The 23911-nt window shown below is 35.2% G+C and overlaps 1 protein-coding gene across 2 annotated transcripts in view; it reads right to left on the bottom strand.

Moving 5' to 3' along the window:
* Positions 1 to 23911, bottom strand: part of Klhl4 (kelch-like family member 4) — a 290282-nt gene that overhangs the window by 215778 nt on the left and 50593 nt on the right. The window lies entirely within an intron of this gene.

Below are 23911 nucleotides of genomic sequence, written 5' to 3'. Positions count from 1 at the left end.
ATCTTTCTCTGATTTGTCTGCTCCTCAATTAGACATCATGATTTGCGATTAAAGGTATTACTAAAGGCATGTCTGTATTCTAGCCAGAAGGGTTAAAGGTATGTACTAAGGGCATGTCTTTATTCTAGCCAGATCAAAAGCCTAGATCTTTGACTATGATCCATTGCCAGAATAAGTATATGGATGGGTTAAAATCCCTTTACAAATACGTTATATCATATTTTATAAATTTGTGTAGGCACCATCAATGAATTTGAAAATATCACAAGAATTATATCTGATATCAATTAAGCAGACAAAAAGCTATTCAATGTCATAAGATTGTTTTGCAAATACAAATTAGACTCTCAAAAACATAATACTACACACCTATTAGAATATTGAAAATTAAGAGAAAGGTGACTATACTATATACTGGCCATGAAGTTAAGAAACTAGATCACATACAGACTGCTGGTGAGAATGTAAAATTGATTGTTTAATGACTCTGAAAACCTGTTTGGTTGTTTCTTATCTATCTTAAAATATATGTACAATGTGACTATGAAACTACATTTTTGAATATTACTCACACATAAAAGAAAACTTTGCCTAAACAAAATTCTGTACATGAATGTTTATAGCTGCTTCATGTGAAATAAATTCAAACAGAGAATAAAAGCTTTATGACTCACAGTAGATGATCAGTTTCATTGAGTCATTACATGATACCAAACATAAAGTTAAAAACCTGTATGAAATCTCCAGAAATTTATATGGCTTAAAAAAATCTAACCCTAAGGAAGATATTACTACTGTCTGGTATGGAAAACTTATAGGAATAAAAATGACACAGTAGTCTCTAGATGTCAGTATCAATGTCCAGGATGAATATTGTACTATAGAGGCAGTAGACTGTGTTCTGTGGTGTCAAAACTATCCAGTATTGTGCTTCTATCAATGTTAACATACAAATTTTACACTAAAATGCAGGCCTGAAGAACAAAACTATGAGTAAATGTGAGGAAAGATATATAAGATATTTCTTCACTTTATGTTTTTTTTATTATTTAAGATTTTCATACAGTATATTTTGATAATATTCTTTCACCTCCCTGATTGTCCCCTAGAACTTGAGGGAGTCTTTCTTAAAAAAAAAGAACTATTCAGTTTTGGGTTACTATACATAAAGCTGCTATGAATATAGTTGAGTAAGTATTTTGTGGTATAGTGAAGCATCCTTTGGTTATATATCCAGGAGTGGTATAGGAGGTTCTTGCTGTAGATTGATTTCTAATTTTCTGAAAAAAACACCATATGACTTTCCAAGTGGTTACACACTTTTGCAGTCCCACCAGCAATAGAGTATTGTTCCCTTTGCTCCACATCCTTGCATTCCAGCGTGAGTTGTCACAAGTTTTTTATCATAGCCATTCTGACAGGTTTAAGATGGCACCCCAAAATCATTTTGATTTGAATTTCCCTCATGGCTAAGGATGTTAAACATTTAAGTATTTGCCAGCCATTTGAGTTTCTTCGGCTGAGATTTCTCGGTTTAGGTCTATACTCCATTAAGTTGGATTATTTGAATGTTTAGTTTCTTGAGTTCTTCAAATATTTTGGATATTAGCCCTCTGTCAAATGTGGAGTTGTGAAAGATCTTTTCCCGTTTGTGGTCTGGTATTTTGTCCATTTTTGGTATTTTTTTCTTTACAGAAAGAAGCTTGTTTTCATTTTCATAAGGTCCCTTTTATTAATTGTTGATCTTAGTGCCTGTGCTATTGGTATTCTCTCTCTCTCTCTCTCTCTCTCTCTCTCTCTATATATATATATATATATATATATATATATATATATATATATATATATATGCATGCATGCTATGGCTGAGTTGCTTGGTGTTCTTGTGAAAATTCTAACATTGGACGTGTTGGCATTTAGTCTAGACTCCTCCCAGCAGTTATCTGGCAATAGCCAGGTATGCCTGACTCATTATAAAGGGAGATGCTTGCCCCATCCTCACTCTTTTACTCTCTTGCTCTAGCTCCTTACCCTATCAATCTGTATTCCCCTCTCCCCTCTGTCTCTATAAGCCCATCTCTGACTTTTCCCCTACCCCTTCCTCAATCCCTGAATAAACTCTATTCTATACTATACCATCATGTGATTGATGTAAATTGATTTCTAGTTTTCTGATAGACAAAAAAAACACCATTGGTACCTCAGAGGGGAAAGGGATGGCTTAGCATGGGCCCACAGAGGTACCCCTTTCCCCCATACCATACCATGCCTCCACCAAACATAACCCTTCCTCTCTTATCTTTTTATAATACACAACAGGGAGCAGGGGCTGTCCCTGAATTTTCACCTACTCTTAGAGCCCCTTTCCCCCCTACTCGGTGGCCTTGCTCAGTCTTGATGTGATGGTATGTGTATGGCCTTATTGTATTTTTTTTAATGCTGTGTTTGGATAATATCTCAGGGATGCCATTCTTTTCTGAGGGAAGGTGGAAAGAAGTGGATCTGGGGGAGAGAGGAGATGAGGAGAGGGACAGGAAACTGCTGTCAGGATGTAATATATGAGAGAAGATTAAAAAATTATTTTGGGGGTTGGGGATTTAGCTCAGTGGTAGAGCGCTTGCCTAGGAAGCGCAAGGCCCTGGGTTCGGTCCCCAGCTCTGGAAAAAAAATTATTTTGTTAGGAAAATAGAAAATGTTTCGAAGTCCAACAAAGGAAGAAGGAAGTAAATACAAACAAAAAACTTAAGAAATTTCATTTAAAGGTGTATGAAAGACTTGTATGATGGTTCAGTGGCTAAAGGTGCTTGCTGACAGGTCTAATGATCTGTGTTTGGTCCCCAGTACTTACATGATAGAAAGAAAGAACCAATTCTGGACAGTTGTTCAATGATTTTCATACATGCATCATTGTATGTCCATGTAAACAACACATACAGACACACACATACAGGTTTACCCCCCACAATGCATACATATACATATGCATGCACACAAACATACATACATACATACACACAAAGCATAAGAAAACTGATTCTGAACATAGCAATCATTTACATACAACATATTTCATGAGTTGACTCTAGAAACAATATATCTTTAAGAAAGATTACTAGACATGGTGGTACATGCCTGTAATCCTAGTATAGAGTTGCTGATATGAAAGGGTAGCCACAAGACTGAAGGTAGTCTTGTCAATAAAGTGTTTTCTGAATAGCCAGAGCCACACATTGATATTCTCCCTGTCTCTGTCTCTGTCTCTGTCTCTGTCTCTCTCTATCTCACACACACACACAAACACACACACACAAACACACACACACAAACACACACACATACACAAAAAACACACACACACGATTTGAAATACCAGTGTACTTAGTAACAGAAGCAGTCATTAGATTTTATTAGATTGAAGAAAACAACCAATCTGCAGTCAAGTATGCTCTACTGGGTCTACATAAAATTATAAATCAGTTTAAAATATAAACTGTCTTTTCATTCATTTTTTATGTACACATTTACATTGTAGAGTCTGATATATGTAGTAAATAAACAATAAACTACTGGATTAATGAATATTGCTCCGTAGTTGTATATGTTTACATTACATCTAAAATTATTCAATTAATCTAAGAAGCTTTTAAAATTTATCTCATCTAAAAGTGATATGCCCAAATAAAACTTACCCGTACAATTCTAGCATATGCATTTACTATTCTAAGCTTTTTCACAGATGTGTTTGTTCAAGGAAAGAATGGTGTGAAATTCTATCATTAGATAACATTCCACCATACTGTGGAAAATCTCATGATACTGTTTTGTTTCCACTGTCAACAATATTCTGTGCTCCCATTGTTCTTTGCTAACCAGCTTTGTTATTTCAGGGAACAGGCAATCAAAGGCTAGTTCCCAAACATATATCCTATGCAGTAAATCTTTGTCTAAACTGTCATTCAAGAATTTCAAACTATCCTCTTGAAAACACTTTAAATACACTAGCCAATTATTAATGTGTTCACTGACTTTTCACCAGGGAATTTTATTCATAATTATATCAGAAAGTGCTAATTTTTGTGGTTTTAAAAGGTTGTCTTATTTTCTTTACTAACTGTAAATTCATTGGATATCATGAATGAAGGGCCAGAAAGGAATTAAAAGGTTATTTGAACTATAGAAGCTTTTAGAACTTGGTTTGTAAAACACACAGTTTGAAAAAGCAGTTATGGAGAAAATTTATAAATCAATCACATTGAAAATACAATCACATATCGAGCACTAATACTGCAACCTTTCAAATATATGACTCACAACTGTGTTCTGTAAGCTTTCTAGCACCTCATTATAAAATTTCAAGTCCTTAAATAATACTTAGCATAATTCAATAACATGAGGGAAACAAGGTTCAGTAAGTTAAAAACAAGATTTTCTTTTAATTTTCCATAGTTGAGTTACTTTGTTAAACTCAATATAAACAAATTCTGCTAAAAATGATGTTTATTTACTACATGCTATTTTCTCTTATTCACCTACATTTTTTTCCTTTTTGTAAAAAAATTAGATATTTCCTTTACTTACATTTCAAATGTTATCCCGTTTCCTGATTTCCCCTCTGGAATCCCCCTATCCTCCCCCCGACCTGCCTCTATGAGAGTGTTCCCCCACCCATGTACTCCCTCCCATCTCCAAGTCCTGGCATTCCACTACATTGGGATGCTGGGCCTTCACAGAGCCAAGGGCCTCTCCTCTCACTGATACTCAATAAGGTCATCCTGTCAGCTACATATGTGGCTGGAGCCATGGGTTCCTCCATGTGTATTCTTTGGTTAGTGGGTTAGTCTCTGGGAGCTCTGGGGGATCTGGTTGGTTGATACTGTTGTTCTTCCTATGGGGTTGAAAACCTATAATTTTTTCAATCTTTATTAAATTCGGTATTTTTTCTTTACATTTCAAACGTTATTCCCTTTCTCAGTATCCAGGCCAACATCCCTAGCCACTCCCCCTTCATTCTATATGGGTGTTCCCCTCCTCATATTCACCGGATCATTGCCCTCTCCCCCAAGAATCCCATTCACTGGGGGTCCAGCCTTGGCAGGATCAAGGGCTTCCCCTACCATTGGTGCCCTTACTAGGCTATTCATTGCTACCTATGAGTTGGAACCCAGGGTCAGTCCATGTATGGTCTTTGGGTAGTGGCTTAGTCCCTGGAAGCTCTGGTTGGTTGGCATTGTTGTTCATATGGGGTCTCAAACCCCTTCAAGCTCTTCCAGTCCTTTCTCTGATTCCTTCAACGGGGGTCCCGTTCTCAGTTCCGTGGTTTGCTATGGGCATTCACCTATGTATTTGATATATTCTGGCTCTGTCTCTCAGGAGAGATCTACATCCAGTTCCTGTCAGCCTGCAATGCTTTGCTTCATCCATCTTACCTAGTTTGGTGGCTGTATATGTATGGGTCACATGTGGGGAAGGCTCTGAATAGGCATTCCTTCTGCCTCTGTTCTAAACTTTGCCTTCCCTATGTCCCTATGCCCTCCCAAGGGTATTCTTGTTCCCTTTTAAAAGAAGGAGTGAACCATTCGCATTTTGGTCATCCTTCTTGAGTTTCATGTGTTCTGTGCATCTAGGGTAATTCAAGGATTTGGGATCATTGTTTTTGATAGCTGAGTAGTATTCCACTGTGTAGATGTACCACATTTTCTGTATCCATTCCTCTGTTAAAGGGCATCTGGGTTCTTTCCAGCTTCTAGCTATTAAAAATAAGGCTCCTATGAACATCGTCGAGCATGTGTCTTTGTTATATGTTGGGACATCTTTTGGGTATAAGCCCAAGAGAGTTATAGCTGGGAACTCAGGCAGTTCAATGTCCAATTTTCTGAGGAACCTCCAGACTGATTTCCAGAATGGTTGTACCAGTCTGCAATTCCATCAACAGAGGAGGGATGTTCCTCTTGCTCCACAACTTCACCAGCATCTGCTGTAACTGGAGTTTTTGATCTTAGCCATTGTGACTGGTGTGAGGTGGAATCTCAGGGTTGTTTTGATTTGCATTTCCCTTATGACTAAAGAAGTTGAACATTTCTTTAGGTGTTTCTCAGCCATTCGACATTCCTCAAATGTGAATTCTTTGTTTAGCTCTGAACCCCATCTTTTAATAGGGTTATTTGTCTCCCTGCGGTCTAACTTCTTGAGTTCTTTGTCTATTTTGGATATAAGCCCTCTATCAGTTGTAGGATTGGTGAAGATCTTCTCCCAATCTGTTGGTTGCCCTTTTGTCCTAACAACAGTGTCCTTTGCCTTACAGAAGCTTTGTAGTATTATGAGATCCCATATGTCGATTCTTAATCTTAGAGCATAAACATTGGTGTTTTGTTCAGGAAATTTTCTCCAGTGCCCATGTGTTCGAGATTCTTCCCCACTTTTTCTTCTATTAGTTTGAGTATAACTGGTTTGATGTGGAGGCCCTTGATCCACTTGGACTTAAGCTTTGTACAGGGTGATAAGAATGGTTCGATCTGCATTCTACATGCTAAACTCCAGTTGAACCATTACCATTTGCTGAAAATGCTATCTTTTTTCCATTGGATGGTTTTGGCTCCTTTGTCAAAAAATCAAGTGACCATAGGTGTGTGGGTTCACTTCTAGGTCTTCAGTTCTGTTCCACTGGTCTATCTCCCTGTCTCTGTATGAATACCATAAAGTTTTTATCACTATTGCTCTGTAATACTGCTTGAGCTCAAGGATAGTGATTCCACTGGAAGTCTTTTTATAGTTGAGGATAGTTTTAGCTATTCTGGGTTTTCTTGTTATTCCAGATGAATTTGCAAATTGTTCTGTCTTACTGTATGAAGAATTTGATTGGAATTTTGATGGGGATTGCATTGAATTTGTAGATCACTTTTGGTAAAATGGCCATTTTTACCATAGTAAAGCTGCCAATCCATGAGCATGGGAGATCTTTCCATCTTCTGAGATCTTCCTCAATTTCTTGCTTCAGAGGCTTGAAGTTCTTATCTTACAGATCTTTCACTGACTTGGTTAAAGTTACACCGAGGTATTTTATATTATTTGGGACTATTATGAGGGGTGTCCTTTCCGTAGTTTCTTTCTCAGCTCATTTATCTTTTGTGTAGAGAAAGGCTATTTGAGTTAATTTTATACCCAGTCACTTTGCTGAAGGTGTTTATCAGGTTTAGTAGTTCTCTGGTTGAACTTTTGGAATCACTTAAATATATTATCAAATTATCTGCAAATAGTGATATTTTGACTTCTTCCTTTCCAATCTGTATCCCTTTGATCTCCTTTTGTTGTCTGATTGCTCTGGCTAGGACTTGGAGAATTATACTGAATAAGTAGGGAGAGAGTGGGCAGCCTTGTCTAGTCCCTGATTTTAGTGGGATTGCTTCAAGTTTCTCTCCATTTAGTTTAATGTTAGTTACTGTTTTGCTGTATATGGCTTTTTCTATGTTTAGGTATGGGCCTTGAATTCCTGTTCTTTCTAGGACTTTTATCATGAAGGGGTGTTGAATTTTGTCAAATGCTTTCTCAGCATCTAATGAAATGATCATGTGGTTCTTGTCTTTCAGTTTGTTTATATAGTGGATTATGCTGCTGGTTTTACGTATATTAAACCATCCCTGCATGCCTGGGATGAAGCCTACTTGATCATGATGGATGATTGTTTTGATGTGTCTTTGGATTCAGTTTGCAAGAATTTTATTGAGTATTTTTGCTTCGATATTCATAAGGGAAATTGGTCTGAGGTTCTCTTGATTTGTCGGGTCTTTGTGTGGTTTAGGTGTAAGAGTAATTGTGGCTTCATAGAAGGAATTCGGTAGCACTCCATCTGTTTCAATTTTGTGGAGTAGTTTGGATAGAATTGTTATGAGGCCTTCTATGAAGGTCAGATAGAATTGTGCACTGAACCCACCTGGACCTGGGGTCTTTTTGTTTGGGAGACTTTTAATGACTTCTTCTACTTTTTTAGGAGTTATGGGGTTGTTAAATGGCCTATCTGTTCCTGATTTAACTTCGGTACCTGGTATCTGTCTAGGAAATTGTCCATTTCCTGCAGATTTTTAAGTTTTGTTGAATATAGGCTATTGAAGTTAGATCTGAGGATTATTTGATTTTCCTCTGATTCTGTTGTTATGTCTCCCTTTTTATTTCTGATTTTGTTAATTTGAACACACTCTCTGTGACCTCTGGTTAGTCTAAGGGATTATCTATCCTGTTGATTTTCTCAAAGAACCAGCTTTTGGTTCTGTTGATTCTTTGTATAGTCCTTTTTGTTTCTACTTGGTTGATTTCAGCTCTGAGTTTGATTATTTCCCACCATCTACTCCTCCTCGGTGTGTTTGCTCCTTTTTGTTCTAGAGCTTTTAGGTTTGCTGTCAAGCTGGTGACATATGCTCTTTACTGTTTCTTTCTGCAGGCACTCAGAGCTATGAGTTTTCCTCTTAGCACAGGTTTCATTGTGTCCCATAAGTTTGGGTATGTTGTACCTTTATTTTCATTAAATTCTAAGAAGTCTTTAATTTCTTTCTTTATTTCTTCCTTGACCAGGTAATCACTGAGTAGAGTATTGTTCAACTTCCATGTATATGTGGGCGTTCTTTCCTTATTGTTATTGCAGATCAGCTTTAGCCCGTGGTGGTCTTCTAGGACGCATGGGATTATTTCTAAATTTCTGTATCTGTTGAAGCCTGTTTTGTGGCCAATATATGGTCAATTTTGGAGAAAGTACCATGAGGTGGTGAGAACGTTTATCGTTTTGTTTTAGGATAGAATGTTCTATAAATATCTGTTAAGTCATTTTGGTTCAAAACTTCTGTTATTCTGTCTATATCTCTGTTTAATTTCTGTTTCTATGATCTGTCCATTGGTGAGAGTGTGGTGTTGAAATCTCCAATTATTATTGTGTGAGGTACAATGTATGCTTTGATCTTCAGTGAGGTTTCTTTTATGTATGTAGGTGCCCTTGTATTTGAGCATAGATATTTAGGATTGAGAGTTCATCTTGGTGGATTTTTTTCTTTAATGAATATCAAGTGTCCTTCCTTATCTTTTTTGATGACTTTTAGTTGAAAGTCGATTTTCTTTGATATTAGAATGGCTATTCCAGCTTGCTTCTTCAGACCATTTGCTTGGAAACTTGTTTTCCAGCCTTTTACTCTGAGTAGTGTCACTTTGTCTCTGAGGTCTGTTTCCTGTAGGGAGAAAAATGCTGGGTTCTCATTACATAACAAGATTTTTAACCTGTGTCTTTTTATTGAGGAATTGAGTCTATTGATGGTGAGAGATATTAAAAAATAATGATTTTTGCTTCCTGTTATCTTCGTATTTGGAGGTGATATTATGTTTGTGTGCCTGTCTTCTCTTTCTTTTGCTGCAAAATGATTAGTTTCTTGCTTTTTCTAGGGTTTACCTTATCTCCTTGTGTTGGGCTTTAGCATTTATTATCCTATGTAGGGCTGGATTTGTAGAAAGATATTGTGGAATATGTTGGTTTCTCCATCTATGTTAATTGAGAGTTTTTGGATACAGTAACATGGGCTGGCATTTGTGTTCTCTTAGATTCTGTATGACATCTGTCCAGGATCTTCTGGCTTTCATAGTCTAAAGGGAGAAGTCTAGTGTAATTCTGAAAGGTCTGCCTTTACATGTTACTTGACCTTTTTCCCTTACTGCTTTTAATATCCTCTCTTTGTTTGGTGCATTTGGTGTTTTGACTATTATGTTACTGGAGGAGTTTCTTTTCTGATCCAATCTATGTGGAGTTCTGTAGGCTTCTTGTATGTTTATGGACATCTCTTTCTTTTGGTTAGGGCAGTTTCTTCTATGATTTTGTTGAAGATATTTACTGGCCCTTTGAGTTGGGAGTCTTCACTCTCTTCTATACCTATTTTCCTTAGGTTTGATCTTCTCATTGAGTCCTGGATTTCCTGTATGTTTTGGGCCAGTAGCTTTTCCGCTTTACATTATCTTTGACAGTTGAGTCGATTTCTATGGAATCTTCTGCTCTTGAGATTCTCTCTTCTATCTCTTGAATTCTGTTTGTGATGCTTGTATCTATGTCTCCTTGTCTCTTCCTTTGGTTTTCTATATCCAGTGTTGTCTCCCTTTGTGCTTTCTTTATTGTTTCTACTTCCATTTTCAATTCCTTCACCTGTTTGATTGTGTTTTCCTGTAATTCTTTCAGGGATTTTTGTGTTTCTTCTCTAAGGGCTTCTTCTACTTGTTAACTTGTGTTTTCCTTCATTACTCTAAGGGAATTCTTTCTATCTTTCTTAAAGTCCTCCATCATCATGATCAAATGTGATTTTAAATCCAGATCTTGCTTTTCTGGTGTGTTTGGTTGTTCAGTGTTCATTTTGGTGGGAGAATTGGGCTCTGATGATGCCATGTAGTCTTGGTTTCTGTTGCTTGTGTTCCTGTGCTTACCTCTCGCCGTCAAGTTGTCTCTGGTGTTACCTTGCTCTGCTATTTCTGACAGTGGCTTGACTATGCTATAGGCCTGTGTGTCAGGAGTGCTGTAGACCTGTTTTCCTGTTCTCTTTCAGCCAGTTATGGGAACAGAGTGTTCTGCTTTCGGGCGTGTAGTCTTTCCTGTCTACTGGTCTTCAGCTGTTCCTGTAGGGTTGTGTCCTGAGTCCACCAGGCAGGTCACTTGGAGCAGAAAAGTTGGTCTTACCTCTCGTCTCAGGCCTCAAATTGCTCCTCAGAATTGAGTTTCATCTCTTCATGAAGGCAGAAACCACAAGTGCCTGCTTCTACTTCTGGGTCCCTCTTCACAGGGGGCTCTGATTGGTGCTAGGTGTTTTCCTCTTGAGTCAGAAATGTGGGCAGAGAGTAGTCTCCTCTGGTTTCCCAGGTGTGTCTTCCCCTCTGAATGTCTAGCTCTCCCTCCCATGGGATTTGGGTGGAGGGAGCTGTTTGTCCGGGTCTGTTTAGATCTGGGTGTAATCTGGACCACATGTCTCCTGCAGCTTTACCTCCCCTATATTCCTGTGCCCAAAGGCCCTATGAAGTTTCCTCTTGGGCCAGGGATTTGGGCAAAGGTGGGCAGAAGTGGTGGTCGCTCCTGCCCTGCAGTCTCAGGATTGCCCACAAGTATGGGTGGTAAGCTCTCTCTCCCATGGGGTTTGGGAGCCCTACATTTTTTCTAAATACTGCATTGTTGCATATGTATTTTGTGGACCCATTAATTTATAATATTTTATATATCTAGAAATAGTACATTTGTAATTGGGAGAAAGCAGACATTTAGACACTAGGGGAATGAGAATATGGTAAATTCAGTGTATATATTTTTATCTGCGTTGTTACTATAACCAAGTATATGAATCAGAGTTTTAATTCACTTTTCAGAGTATTTTAAAATACTTGTTATATTAACTCTTATAATTCTTTTTATAGAATTAAAACACTTTAGACATTGAGCCATATAAATATTGATATCTCAAAGGTTCCAGGTATATAAATTTAATAGTAACATAATAAATTTTTAATACCTAAAATTTTAAAAATAAATCGTCACGTGATAGTAGTAGTTAAAAATAACACACCTAACATGGATGAAACAAGGGAAAGCAAAGGGATAACAAACTGGGTGGGGAAAAGCTCCTGAGGCCTCAGTCTTGCACAAAGACCTACAGGAAATTCAAAAATGCAAAGAGCAGGGAAAATAGTCTTCACCGGGGCGAGAATACCAATTGGTTATCCAGTAAAAATTGTTATCCCAGATGTAAAAGTAACATTGTACAGGCCAAACAGATTATATAGAATATGTGGTGTGTGTGTGTGTGTGTGTGTGTGTGTGTGTGTGTAAAAACAATTACTTGAAAAGAGGTGATGGATTTGAAAGATAGCAAGGAGCTATGTATGGGGTGGTTTGAAAAGAAGAGAGGAAAGTGAGGAATAGTTATATTATAATTTCAAAAATAAGTAAATAAATAAAGCTACATCAGGAGAGTGCAGATAAATTTCACAGTGATTCAATTGGGGTCCTAAAGATGGTAGAGACAGGAACTACTAAATATTAATGGAGAATTGACAGGCATCCACATATTAACAACTCTTTTCTCTATAATGTGCTCTTCTTATGAGATCATCTTTCAAAGACCCAAGTTTAAAAAGCTGTAATGTTTCTTAAAGTACTGAAAATTTTATAAATTTATAAAAACTTATAAACGTTTACTCTTCAACTTATGTTTGTGTACTTTGACACTAAATCAATAGGTTACTAAGCTCTGTATACTCAAATATTATGCAAACCCCCTTCTGTGTATCCCTATGTCTTGGGTATAAATGTCCTTTTAGAACTTGGAAGATGTGGAATCCAATAGAAAATAAATATTTATGATTACTCTGCTTTACTTTACCACAACTAATTAAGTTTCTTTTTTCAATCTTTGAAGTTTTAAGTATTTTTCACATATTCATGAATATGCTAAAGAGTATTTTAAAGGATTATTACAGGTTTAAAAAATCCTAGTCCTGAGAAGCAAATATCTGCTTCACTTTTATGAACTTTCTTTCCTGCTACAGATACACAAGCACATACACGTAATTACTGCTCTGTTCAGAATAAATAGAAAATAAAATCAATCTAAGTACCCATTGAGGGATGAACAGATAAGAACACAGTGGTACATATACAGAATATGCTATCACTTTACTGTAAAGAAAAATCTTGAACTTTGTAAATAAATAGTAATTCAAAAAATGCATTGTGAAAGGCAACTCAGGCCCAGAAAGCAGATGTCACGTTTTGTTCGTTTGTCAATTCTAGATTCCAATATTTTGTTTTATGTCTTTTACTTGGAAGACTAGTGGAAGCCTGGAAAGTAGAAAGGGGTCTCTGTGGAGATACATTATAGGACGGTAGATAATAGAGCTAGGTGATATGATGGACAGAAATGTAAATATAGCATGGTGCATGAGTTTGGGGAGAGTTAGAAGGTGAAAAGAAGGGCTAACACAGAGAAAGGAGTATATAAAGTAATAACAAAGTCTTCTCTTTAATAATTCAATTAAAAATAATTCAATGCATAATATTAAGCATGTGAAAAGAAAGAAGAATGGAGAATACTGAGGATTAAAGGATTAAGTTGGGGAGATGGGAGGCTAAGTGATGGGAAGGAGTAGATGAGTTTACCAAAAATAGGTAAATGGCAAATCTTTATGTATATCCACTAATTATTAAGCTCCTTCCAAAATAAAACCTAAAACAATAATTCAAATAAAATTATGCAATATGGAATGACAATGTCCTTCTCAGTGTAGGTGAAATTTTAAATGAAAATCAAATGAAATGTGATTCACTTGGCATGTCTAATTCCAAGTTATTGGTCAGGGAATTCCACAGGTCTCCAAAACAGCGCACACCATTGCCTTTGTTATTACCCTTGATTATTTCCCATCCTTACATAGTAAGTCTCTATTGCTGAAAACACAGCATACTTTGGTAGCAGGACATAACAGAAAAATCTCAAACAAACCAGGAAACTTCCCCCCTCTGGCTAGCTTTGATAGTACCAGAATGTGATAGTCAAGCTGACAGCAGAGAAAACCTATTATAAATTACCCAGCACAGGTTCCTGCATGCTGCAATACTGAAATGCTTGACAAAATAGTCTCATTAGTGTAATAGTGGTACAAGAATTATGGGGTAACCAATGACTTTCTGATTAGATTTAAGCCTGTTTCACAGGAGGAGATTTTTATGGCTGGTACTATAATCCTACTCCAAAGCTGATGGCAGGGGAGACCTTATGCCCTAGGGGAGAAACTGGTATTTTTATTGTTATAAATGGACATGCTGTCATAATTGTTTCTAAATATTTATGTTTACTTCATAGACTTGGCATGTTTCAACCTCTGTCAGAGAATACTTTCTGCAGTAGGCAGCAATCAATGAAGAGGTGTATGATTAGTCCAAATTCAGAGAATTAGAGACTGAGTGTTTATCTCTGAGTGAAATAGATATCTATATCCACTACCTCCCTATAATCACTATCACCAAAGCTTAGGGATTGCCGTGGAACAGGACATGAAAAGAATGTGAGAGTTGCAGGATTGGATGAGTGCTGTGAAATGCTGGTCTTGGTACATAACATTGCTACTACACTTGTGAACTCGTTGCAACCGAAGTTACCTGCGCAATACCTACAAAGATCAACCCAGCCAAATTTAGGCATACATGGTATAAATGTTCTCCAGGCACAACACTTTACTGAGGAGCTAATGGCTGTTGAGGGTTGTCTAAAGGAAATATAACCAAGATTCCAACTATCCAGTAAATGGCCACACATTCATTTACATATAGGCCCACTAAATGGATTTAGGGAGTTATAACATGTTGCTTTAAGAAAGTCCCAGGAAAGGGAATAACAGTTGAAATGTAAATAAAGAAATATCCAATAAAAAATAAAATTAAAATATTATTAATAAAAAAAGAAAGTCATGAAATTGGTAATAGACTACGTTGAAGAATATGTGGAATGAGTCAGGGGGAAATAAAAGGATAGGTATTCTGTTGCATATATAAATGACATTAAATAAAATGCTATCTAAATATTTTAAATTAAGCATAATATATGAATAAACATTGTCAAAACAGAAATATTACCAAATGTCTCTGAAGTATATATGTATATATAGTATATATATATATACTATATATATATCAGAAAAGTATGAAGTACTTAGATTGTACCTTAATTGAGCTGTTATTATTAAAATAATGTTTTAATCACTACAGGAAGTTTGCACATCAATTCTGAAAACTTAGGGATAATGTGAAAAAAGTATTGCTACAATAATAATAAGACTGTATGTACTAGATGTCCTATAATTAACATCTAAATTTTAAGATACATGACTTTTGTTTAAATAAAGCATTAATGGTTGTACTCTCCACTTTCAAAAGAAGTCATGAAAGTAGGAAATAGTCTTGCCCAAAGTAAAAAGACTATAGTTCATTGTAAATAATAAATAATAGTGTGCCTTGCATGCAGAGGTGGTGAATTTTATAGCAATACAGGAATGACGGATGTTTTGTTTTTGTTCTGAAACATTCAACAATTTTAAAACCTACATCTAATTCATCTCTGCATTCTCATTGCATATATTTCTTGCATAATTGGATCAATGAACAACGTAGCACTGCCCATTATCAGAAAGGCATTTTATTAACTTAAGGTTTAATAATGGTGGTTATGTTCTGTTCAACATACTGTAAGATAGCAATCAACCTCTCTTATTTATTGCAGTCCTATTGTTTTTATTTCTAGAGTTTCCAGTTTTGTCCAGACTTAAGCTTTTGAACATTTACTTATAAGCTTTTTGTAAAATACTTATCAAGCTTTTGAATACTTATAAAAAGGTTAAAAAGTTTAGCAGGGTATATGTATGCATTATACTGGTAGTTCAGTCTGATGTTAGTTTCTATTTTAAATATAGAACAATTCTCAAGTGAACAAAAGTTTTTTAATATACACTTATAAATCTTAATTACATTGGTAAGATATAAATAAGTCATGCTTATGCATTTGGTTCTATAATTTGCCACTCACTACATTTATGCAAATAACTTATCATAATTGAAAGAGTAAGCCTGTCTATTGAGAATAGACTAATAGGCTATTCGGGATGAAAAAAAAGACGACTCTATAATGAAGTTTACTTGTTTTCTGAAAGATGTGCTTTAAATGCCTATTTGTAAGTATGATGGGAAAATTAATATCATTAATTTTTTCTAAGTGATTTTATTGCTATCTAAATGTGCTCTGAGTGCTCAAATCATAGAGAATCATACAACAAGGAGTTTGAGTGTAAATTTATAGTAAAATATTTTCACTATTTTAAATTCTATCCTTATTATTAATAATAAAAACAATAACATTTAACTGTTTGTACAGATATATATTTTCCTAGGGCCTATCTGAAATACATATTATATAGATTATAATAACAGCAAATCAGATTTCTGTAACTTATGTGCAAATGACTATACATTTTTAGACTATGGAAAGTGCTTTGGAGAAAAAAGACAGAGAAAAACGAGTGTCTCTTTTAAAACATAGGATAAGAGTACTTACATATATTTTTCTACCTGAAAGATCTGTGTCATAGTGACTAAATATTTACAATAATTATTTTAAGGTACCTTATATTTAAAATATTTTATAATTTCTTTGAGTATATTAGATAACAATATAAATAAGACAATTTTATTTAAATTATAAAACTTTATTTAATAGCTATCTATTTGATGTTTCATGTTCCAATTAGTTTTAACTTAAGAACTGATTCTCATCATTTATAACAGACAGAATGAGTTTTCTAGTTTCCTCATTTTCATGAAATTAAATTCCCTCTGCTTTTATTTGACTTGGTATTTATGTTACCATAACAAATGAAAAGACCATCAGTAATAAAGCAAATATTATTAAACTAGGCTTTTATACAAGTAATAATGCTACTCACATTGCAATGTTGTGTGTTGTAAATATCATCATATTAAATATTTTATTATGCATTCAAATAAAATTGCATTAAGTTGCTTAAATGTAAATTCCCATGCCTTCCACAATATAGGCACTTAAACAGTATTAATTTATATTATAATATGTCTCAGGACTTTAAAAAATAAATATATACATAATAGTGATGAACAATCAATGAACATAGTGACAGACTTTTATACACTTCTCTAATTCATTTCCTTTCATCTGCACAGTAACTTGCTGACAAATGATTCATTTTACCCTCAAAAAACATATTCTTGTTTGTACGGAAACTTCTGAAAAGTATTTTCCACTGTACTACTGTACTTCCCACAGAAGTGACATTAAATAATTTTGAGGCCAGGCATTGTTTCTGAACTCAGTGCTTTTTACTGTTTTTTTTTTTAATTAGTTGCAGCTTCACCATTGGTCTTTCGTTGATTCTAAGTAATACATTCAAAGATTTAAACTATTTAACCAGAAAAGTCCCTGATATGCTACATAATTATTTGAGAAGTATAGAATTATTTTAATATTCCTTGATAAGGCACTTTATTCTTCATATATAAATGGGATTTTTTTTCTTTTAGAACATTACATGAGAGAAACTGACTAATATGTGGTCTATCTTCATGTTCTAAATCTGAGTAGCTTTGAATCTTCACCTTAATATATTAAAATTGCTCTTTAAAATTCTATTGTATCTCAATTTGAGGTTGGCATGACTCGATACACTCCCAGAGGACCACTGAATTGAGAACAGAAACCCCGTTGGAGGGATTAGAGAAAGGATTCAAAGAACTGAAGGGACTTGCAACCCCATGTGAGCAACAATGTCAACCAACCAGAACTCCCAGGGACTAAGCCACTACCCAAAGACTATACATGGACTGACCCTGGGCTCCAACTGCATATGTAGCAGAGCCTTGTTGGGGCACCAGTGGAAGGAGAAGACTGTGGTCCTGCCAAGGTTGGACCCCCATTCAGGGGAATGTCGGGGGGGTTGGATGTGGGGGACACCCTTATAGAAGAAAGGGAGGGGGATGGGATTCGGGGCTTATGGACAGGAAACTGGGAAAGGGAATAACATTTGAAATATAGATAAAGAAATATACAATAAAAAAATAGAGACAGGAAAAAAAGAGCATATTCAAACCAACCACCACAGGTGTACATGTTCCTTCAAGTTCAAGGCTCTATTCACAATAGCTAGGATATGTAAAAAACCTAGATACTCAACAACTGATGACTGTATAATGAAAATATGATAACTATACACAATTAGATTTTAGTCGTCTATAAAGAAAAAATGAGGGGAGTTGGGGATTTAGGTCAGTGGTAGAGTGCTTGCCTAGCAAGCGCAAGGCCCTAGGTTCAGTCCTCAACTCTGAAAAAAAAAACGACTAAATAACAAAAAGACCAAAAGAAAAAATGAAATTATGACGTTTTCAGGTACATGAATAAATCTGGAAAACACACTTGAGTAAAGTAAAAAAGAGTCAGAAGGACAAATGTTATGTGTTCCCCTTTATGTGAAGATTCTAACAATAAATATTTTTTTATTTATGTGTATAATTTAGAGTATTTGAAAATCAAGGTAACTAGAATGGAGAGGAGAGACATTAAAGTATTGGATATGAAAGAAGATAGGTGATATGAGGGGAATAATAGAGGAAGTTCCAAGCAGAAAGGGGGATGATAGAGTAAAGAGGAGGGGTTATGGGTGAAGTAACAAATACTGCGGATGTTTGAGGGAAACATATGGAGGACTACTATTGTAAAAGCTTCATATAGACATATATGCATATCTCTTTATATATGAATATAAAACATTTTCATTGGAGGTACTCTAACAGTGGGTAATGCTCCATAGGTTACAAGCAAAGCCACAGTGTTAATTGTGAGACATCTTCCATTGATCTGTTGGGAAAGCATGTTGTGGAGACCTACAAACAGTACAGGCCATTTACGTTGTCCTTGTTTTCCCAAAAACACTTGATGATAAGATCGTTTTGCAGAAGACAGCAAATATATTAGTCCCGGCGTATGGAAAAAATAAACTGGCTACTCATCAGGATCCTTCTTTCTTGCTACTTAGCATTTATAGTTCCAAATGGTGCCATGCAGGCTACTGGAGAAAAATTATATCGTCACAAGTCTTACTAAGCTGTGAACCCTGAGAACTATAATAATGGCCAGCATGGCAAGATATACCCATGGGTGCAAATGTGGCACTGAATGTTGTCAGTGTAACCAAGATATTTTTAATTAAGGAACATGTCACACAATAAAAATCTATGCCAACTAATATAAATTTAGCCAAGAACCAATAGTGGCTGAGTAGGTTATATGCCCCAGTTGTAAACCTCCTGGTATTACTTTACTAAGTGGAAACTTTGGTATTTTGCCCTGTACACTCATATTTCCACACAGATAAATTAGAGCAGCTCTCAGACAAGTTGTTTTGTTCAGTGGATAGTAGTTAACAAAGAGACTCACAACTAGCTGATGTACAGAGAATAAGTGTCTTTGAAGTGCTTGGCCACTGATGGAACATCTATATCATACTGCTTTCCCACAAAGCTCATGGATCAGTGCAAAAAAAGAATGCAGAAATACTATCACAGTATTGAAGAGGTGGAAGTTGAAGAGGACTGGTATGAAACATTATCTTCTAGACACAGCAGGATGAGCTCATGTTCATCCAGATACATTCATATAGTAGGGGTGGCATTAATATTTACACAAAGTGACCTCGTATGAATTATGCTAAGTAAAACATGTAAATGTTTTTAAAATGTCATTGAAAATTACAAATAATTTCTCAGTAATTGTCATCCTATAGACTAAATTGCTCCATTCCCAAAATACAGGACTTTCTCTCTCCATGCTTTGTCTACTCTCATTTCACAAACTCAGGTCATCCTTCTACTTCTTACATAAATTCTAATATCTATGTCTTTTATTATAATTTTTTGTATATGGAGCTTGCATATATTTGAAAAGTCATTTGATATAGTCCTTTACTAACTCCCCTATGGTTGACCTTGTGGCACACTGCACAGCAGAGAACTCATGCCTACTATAAATGGACTTGCAGCTTTCTCATCTCTTCTAGATCCCACATCACAGTCATTTGCTCCAGTCTGGGAGTGCTTTATTCAGCTTTATTACACGATGACAGTCTGGACTGCATAGTATTATCTCTAAAATAACAAAGGGAGGTTAGAGAGATGGCTCAACAATTATGAGCATCAGATGCTCTTCCTGAGGAACTCAGCACAATTCTTAGCCACCAACACAGCAGCTCACAGTCATCTATAATTCCAGTTTTGGGAAATTTTCTACTCTTTTCTGTCTTCCATAGGTAACAGTCATGCATATACTGCACAGACATACATATAAGCAAACCATTGAAACAGATAAAATAAAAAGTAAATGTTTTGTTTTTTTAATCACAAAAGTAAAGAATAAAGGGAGGGAGGAAAAAGGAAGAAAAGAAAAACCTGAGGAAGCATATCTATATGATCAAAAGTAAAAATGTTTATTTTTTACATAAGTTCCTAAACTGCAAGAAGAAATCATTTGATTTTACATTTTTCACATAAATTGATTATCTTATAAAACATTTTGATGTAGAGCACACAATTATGTTACAGTATGATTCTGAGTAACAATCCTTCATGTAATGTCTACTTATATAATCATATAGAGTTAAGCTACTTTTGTTTACACACACATATGCACAGACAGACAGACAGACAGACAGACACACACACACACACACTCACAAAGATACATCAAAGTAATGCAAAACTGCTGTGCCAAATTGTAAAATTCTGCTATTTTATGTAGTAGGGTTTTATTCAATTCAAACAAAGGCTGCTAATATTTAAATATATGGCTTACTGTTAAATGGTGATGTTTGTTTGAGTTTGCTTATCTGAAAAAGGAGGAAACGTGTAAATCAGAGGAAATAATGAGAGACAAAACAACAAAGACAGCAACTGTGTTTTATGTGTAGAGAGAATAGTTTTAAAACCACAAATTTTATATCCAAATGACAATCACCTTACTAAATTTGTATTCTCAGGGGTTATTTTATTTTATGTTAAAAATTTAATCATTAAAGACAAATATCCACAGTAAATACAGTAAAATGTTTAATAAAATACATTGTTTTCATTGTGTGATAATACTGACTGCTGCCTGAGAAAAAAATGATTCCTCCTTCTGCTCTATTTCCCAGCACTGTCAATTTCTAACTCAAGATTTCCCTCTGCTGGAGCTTTGAATGTTTAAAATATACACTATATCGTGCACAGGGCATGCTACAGATTTCTGAAAGAAATTATCTGAAATGCTTTACTACAACCATGCTATAATACTGATGATTTTTTTCTAATGAAAAATACATAAAATACACATATTAACATCTATATTTACAGTAATCCTGTTAAGAACTATGCCCAACATCAATCAGATTTCTTAGTGCAAACACAAAGTCTATCTATGCCATTCTCACTTTCAAGAAATAACTTTTCTTTAAAATACAATTCATGAGGTGAGGCTATGACTTCTCAGTTATTAGGAGCACTGGTAATTTCCAAGTACCTACGTGGAGACTCAAAACCATCTGTAATTTCAGTTCCAGGGGGATCTGAAACCTCTTCTACTCTACATGAGCACCAGGCATGTACTTGACACATAGACATACATACATACATACATACATACATACATACACACATAGATACATACATACATGCATACATCATGCATACATACATGCAACATAAAACATACACTGAATATGATAATAATGATATGAAAGAAATGAGGAAAGAAAGAAACTGAAGAAACTCCCCAACCGAATTCTATTCTCATATTTTTTATTCTTTATTCATTTTTGCCAAACTTATTTTCTCTTCTATACTTTTCAGTCAAAAGCCATTTCATTTGAGCTACACATGGTGGCACATGACTTTAATCTCAGCACTTGGGAATCAGAGGCAGATGGATCAAATTACAGGCCATTCTGGTTTACATAGTGAGTTCCAGGACAGCCAGAGTTGCATAGAAAGATCCCATCTCAAAACAAACAAACAAACAAACAAACAAACATTGCAGTTTAACAATTTGATTTTTGATATTTCCTCCTCTTTCCACATTATCATTATTTTATCACTTTCTTGTGATAAAATATACACAACATATTGTTTGTCATGTTAAGAATTTTACACAAAAATTTAAAGGAAATTAAGATAATTCGTTCTTCTGAAACTACCTATATCAATCTCCAGTTTTCAGATTTTTTTCCAAAGCAAATTAATACACCTTAAACCATGATTATAAATACCTCATTATTTAGCCCATTAAACATACTATTTTTGTTCATATCTCTATAAAGCTGACCAAGATCATAAATTTATGTTAAATTTCATATATTTTCCATAAATTACTCTGCTCATTTAAATATTGCCCCTTCTTCCTCTTACTCCCCCTTCTCCCTCTTCCTTGTTTGTTTTGGTAAAAGGATTTTTGTTTATAGCCCAGCCTTGTCTTAGATTCCCCACAATTGACAGAAGCTATGGCCATCATACCCCAGTCTCTTGACTGCTGGAATTACAGACATTTGCTACAAAATTCAGCTAAGATTGTATTCTTTTCAGAATTTCATATGTACATATAATATATTCTGACCGAATCCACTCAATTTTCTCCCCTATCTTTCCCACCATGTTTCCATTCCAACCTAATATACTGTTTTAATTCTTTCTTTTTTTAGATTTTTTTTCCATGACTATGAATGTTTGTCTACATGTAGGTATGCATGCAACATGCATCAACATACATGTTTTGTTCCTGCAGAGGCCAGAAGAAGGTTCATATCCTCTGTGTACTGTGTTTAAACCCACTGAGCCCACATAGTGCTGTTTATATAAGGTACATAGGTGTTGGACTATCTACTGGAGCTCATCTATAAAGAAACTGACTTTTCCTTCCCATGAAACTTGGAGCAAAACTATTACTATCTTCTTGAAGATTTTTTCTTAATTTTGTTTCTACATTTTCAGTATTATGGATTTTTATTTGCATTTAGGTTGTAATTTCATGTAGCCATTTCTATACTTTGGTAAGAGTTTTTCCTTCTGGTATTCTATATTAATCACTATTACTCCAAAACTATAAATACAACGTTTATTCTACATTTCTTCTATTTGTGACTACTTAAAATATAATTTACATTCGTAAGAAAAACTCAGATGCCTTTTTGTTTTCCTTTGTTATTATGTTGTGAAAAAGACGGTAACTATCTAGAAGAAAGAAGAGACTAAGAAAGGGTAATAGAACTGAATGTAAGTCAAGTACATGATACATATGTATGAAAATATTATTTTAAATCCCACATTTTGCGGAGCAATGGTGCTGTAAACCTTTATTCCCAGAACTCAGGTGGCAGAGGCAATCATATCTCTAAGTTCAAGGCCAGCCAGGTCTACAAAGAGAAACTCTGTCTTAGAACAAACAAAATCTATTATTTTGTATAGTAAATAAAAAATTAAAATAATAACAAACAATAGCAGCAAAACAAAGAAGATTCCTGAATAATAAAACAATTGATTAAAAGAAAAACAGCAAAACATTTGTGTTATGAAAGTCAAGGAACTTTGTCATAAAAATAAACTTCATTTTTGTATGCACTTAATTTTTTTTCATGAGGAAAGTGGTTAACTTTTCTGGTGTTAAATTTTCTTTTTTAAATACCAGTATTCAATTGTATGGATTATTATTGTGCAACAAAATAGTCACATCACATAAATCTAGCTGTTGAATTTTCTGTAAGTATGGCATTAGGCAGGGAGAGGATATCAATTTATTTCCTGGCTAAGGCCCAATTACCATGTCAATAAATCCCTCAAGAAAGAGGTATTAAATCAAAACAGTAATTCTAAATTGTAATAGTATGTATTTGTAAATTACTATCATGGAACACCTTCACATTTTTCTTTCATGTAAATGAAGATGTAGTACTAATGTGATTGTTCGTTTTTCATTAATTTGACATAAGCTAGGGTCACCTGGGAAGAGGGAACTTCACTCGAAAAATGCCTGCATCTGATTGTCCTAGACTGCCATGGGGCATGTTCTTGATTAATAATTCATGTGGGAGGGCCAAGCCCATTTTAAGTGGTACAATCCCTGGGCTGGTTGTCCTAGGTTCTACAAGAAAATACGTTGGCTAAGCCATGGAGAACCAGCTAGTAAACAGCATTCCTACAAGGTCTGTGCTTCAGTTTCTGACTCTGTCTCTCTGTCTCTCTTTCTCTCTGTCTCTGTCTCTCTTTCTCTCTGTCTCTGTGTCTCTCTCTGTCTCTCTGTCTCTCTCTCTGTCTCTCTGT

The sequence above is a fragment of the Rattus norvegicus genome, chromosome X (assembly GCF_036323735.1).
Source record: "Rattus norvegicus strain BN/NHsdMcwi chromosome X, GRCr8, whole genome shotgun sequence".
Taxonomy (NCBI): Eukaryota; Metazoa; Chordata; class Mammalia; order Rodentia; family Muridae; genus Rattus; species Rattus norvegicus.
This window is presented reverse-complemented; position numbering and strand designations above follow the sequence as displayed.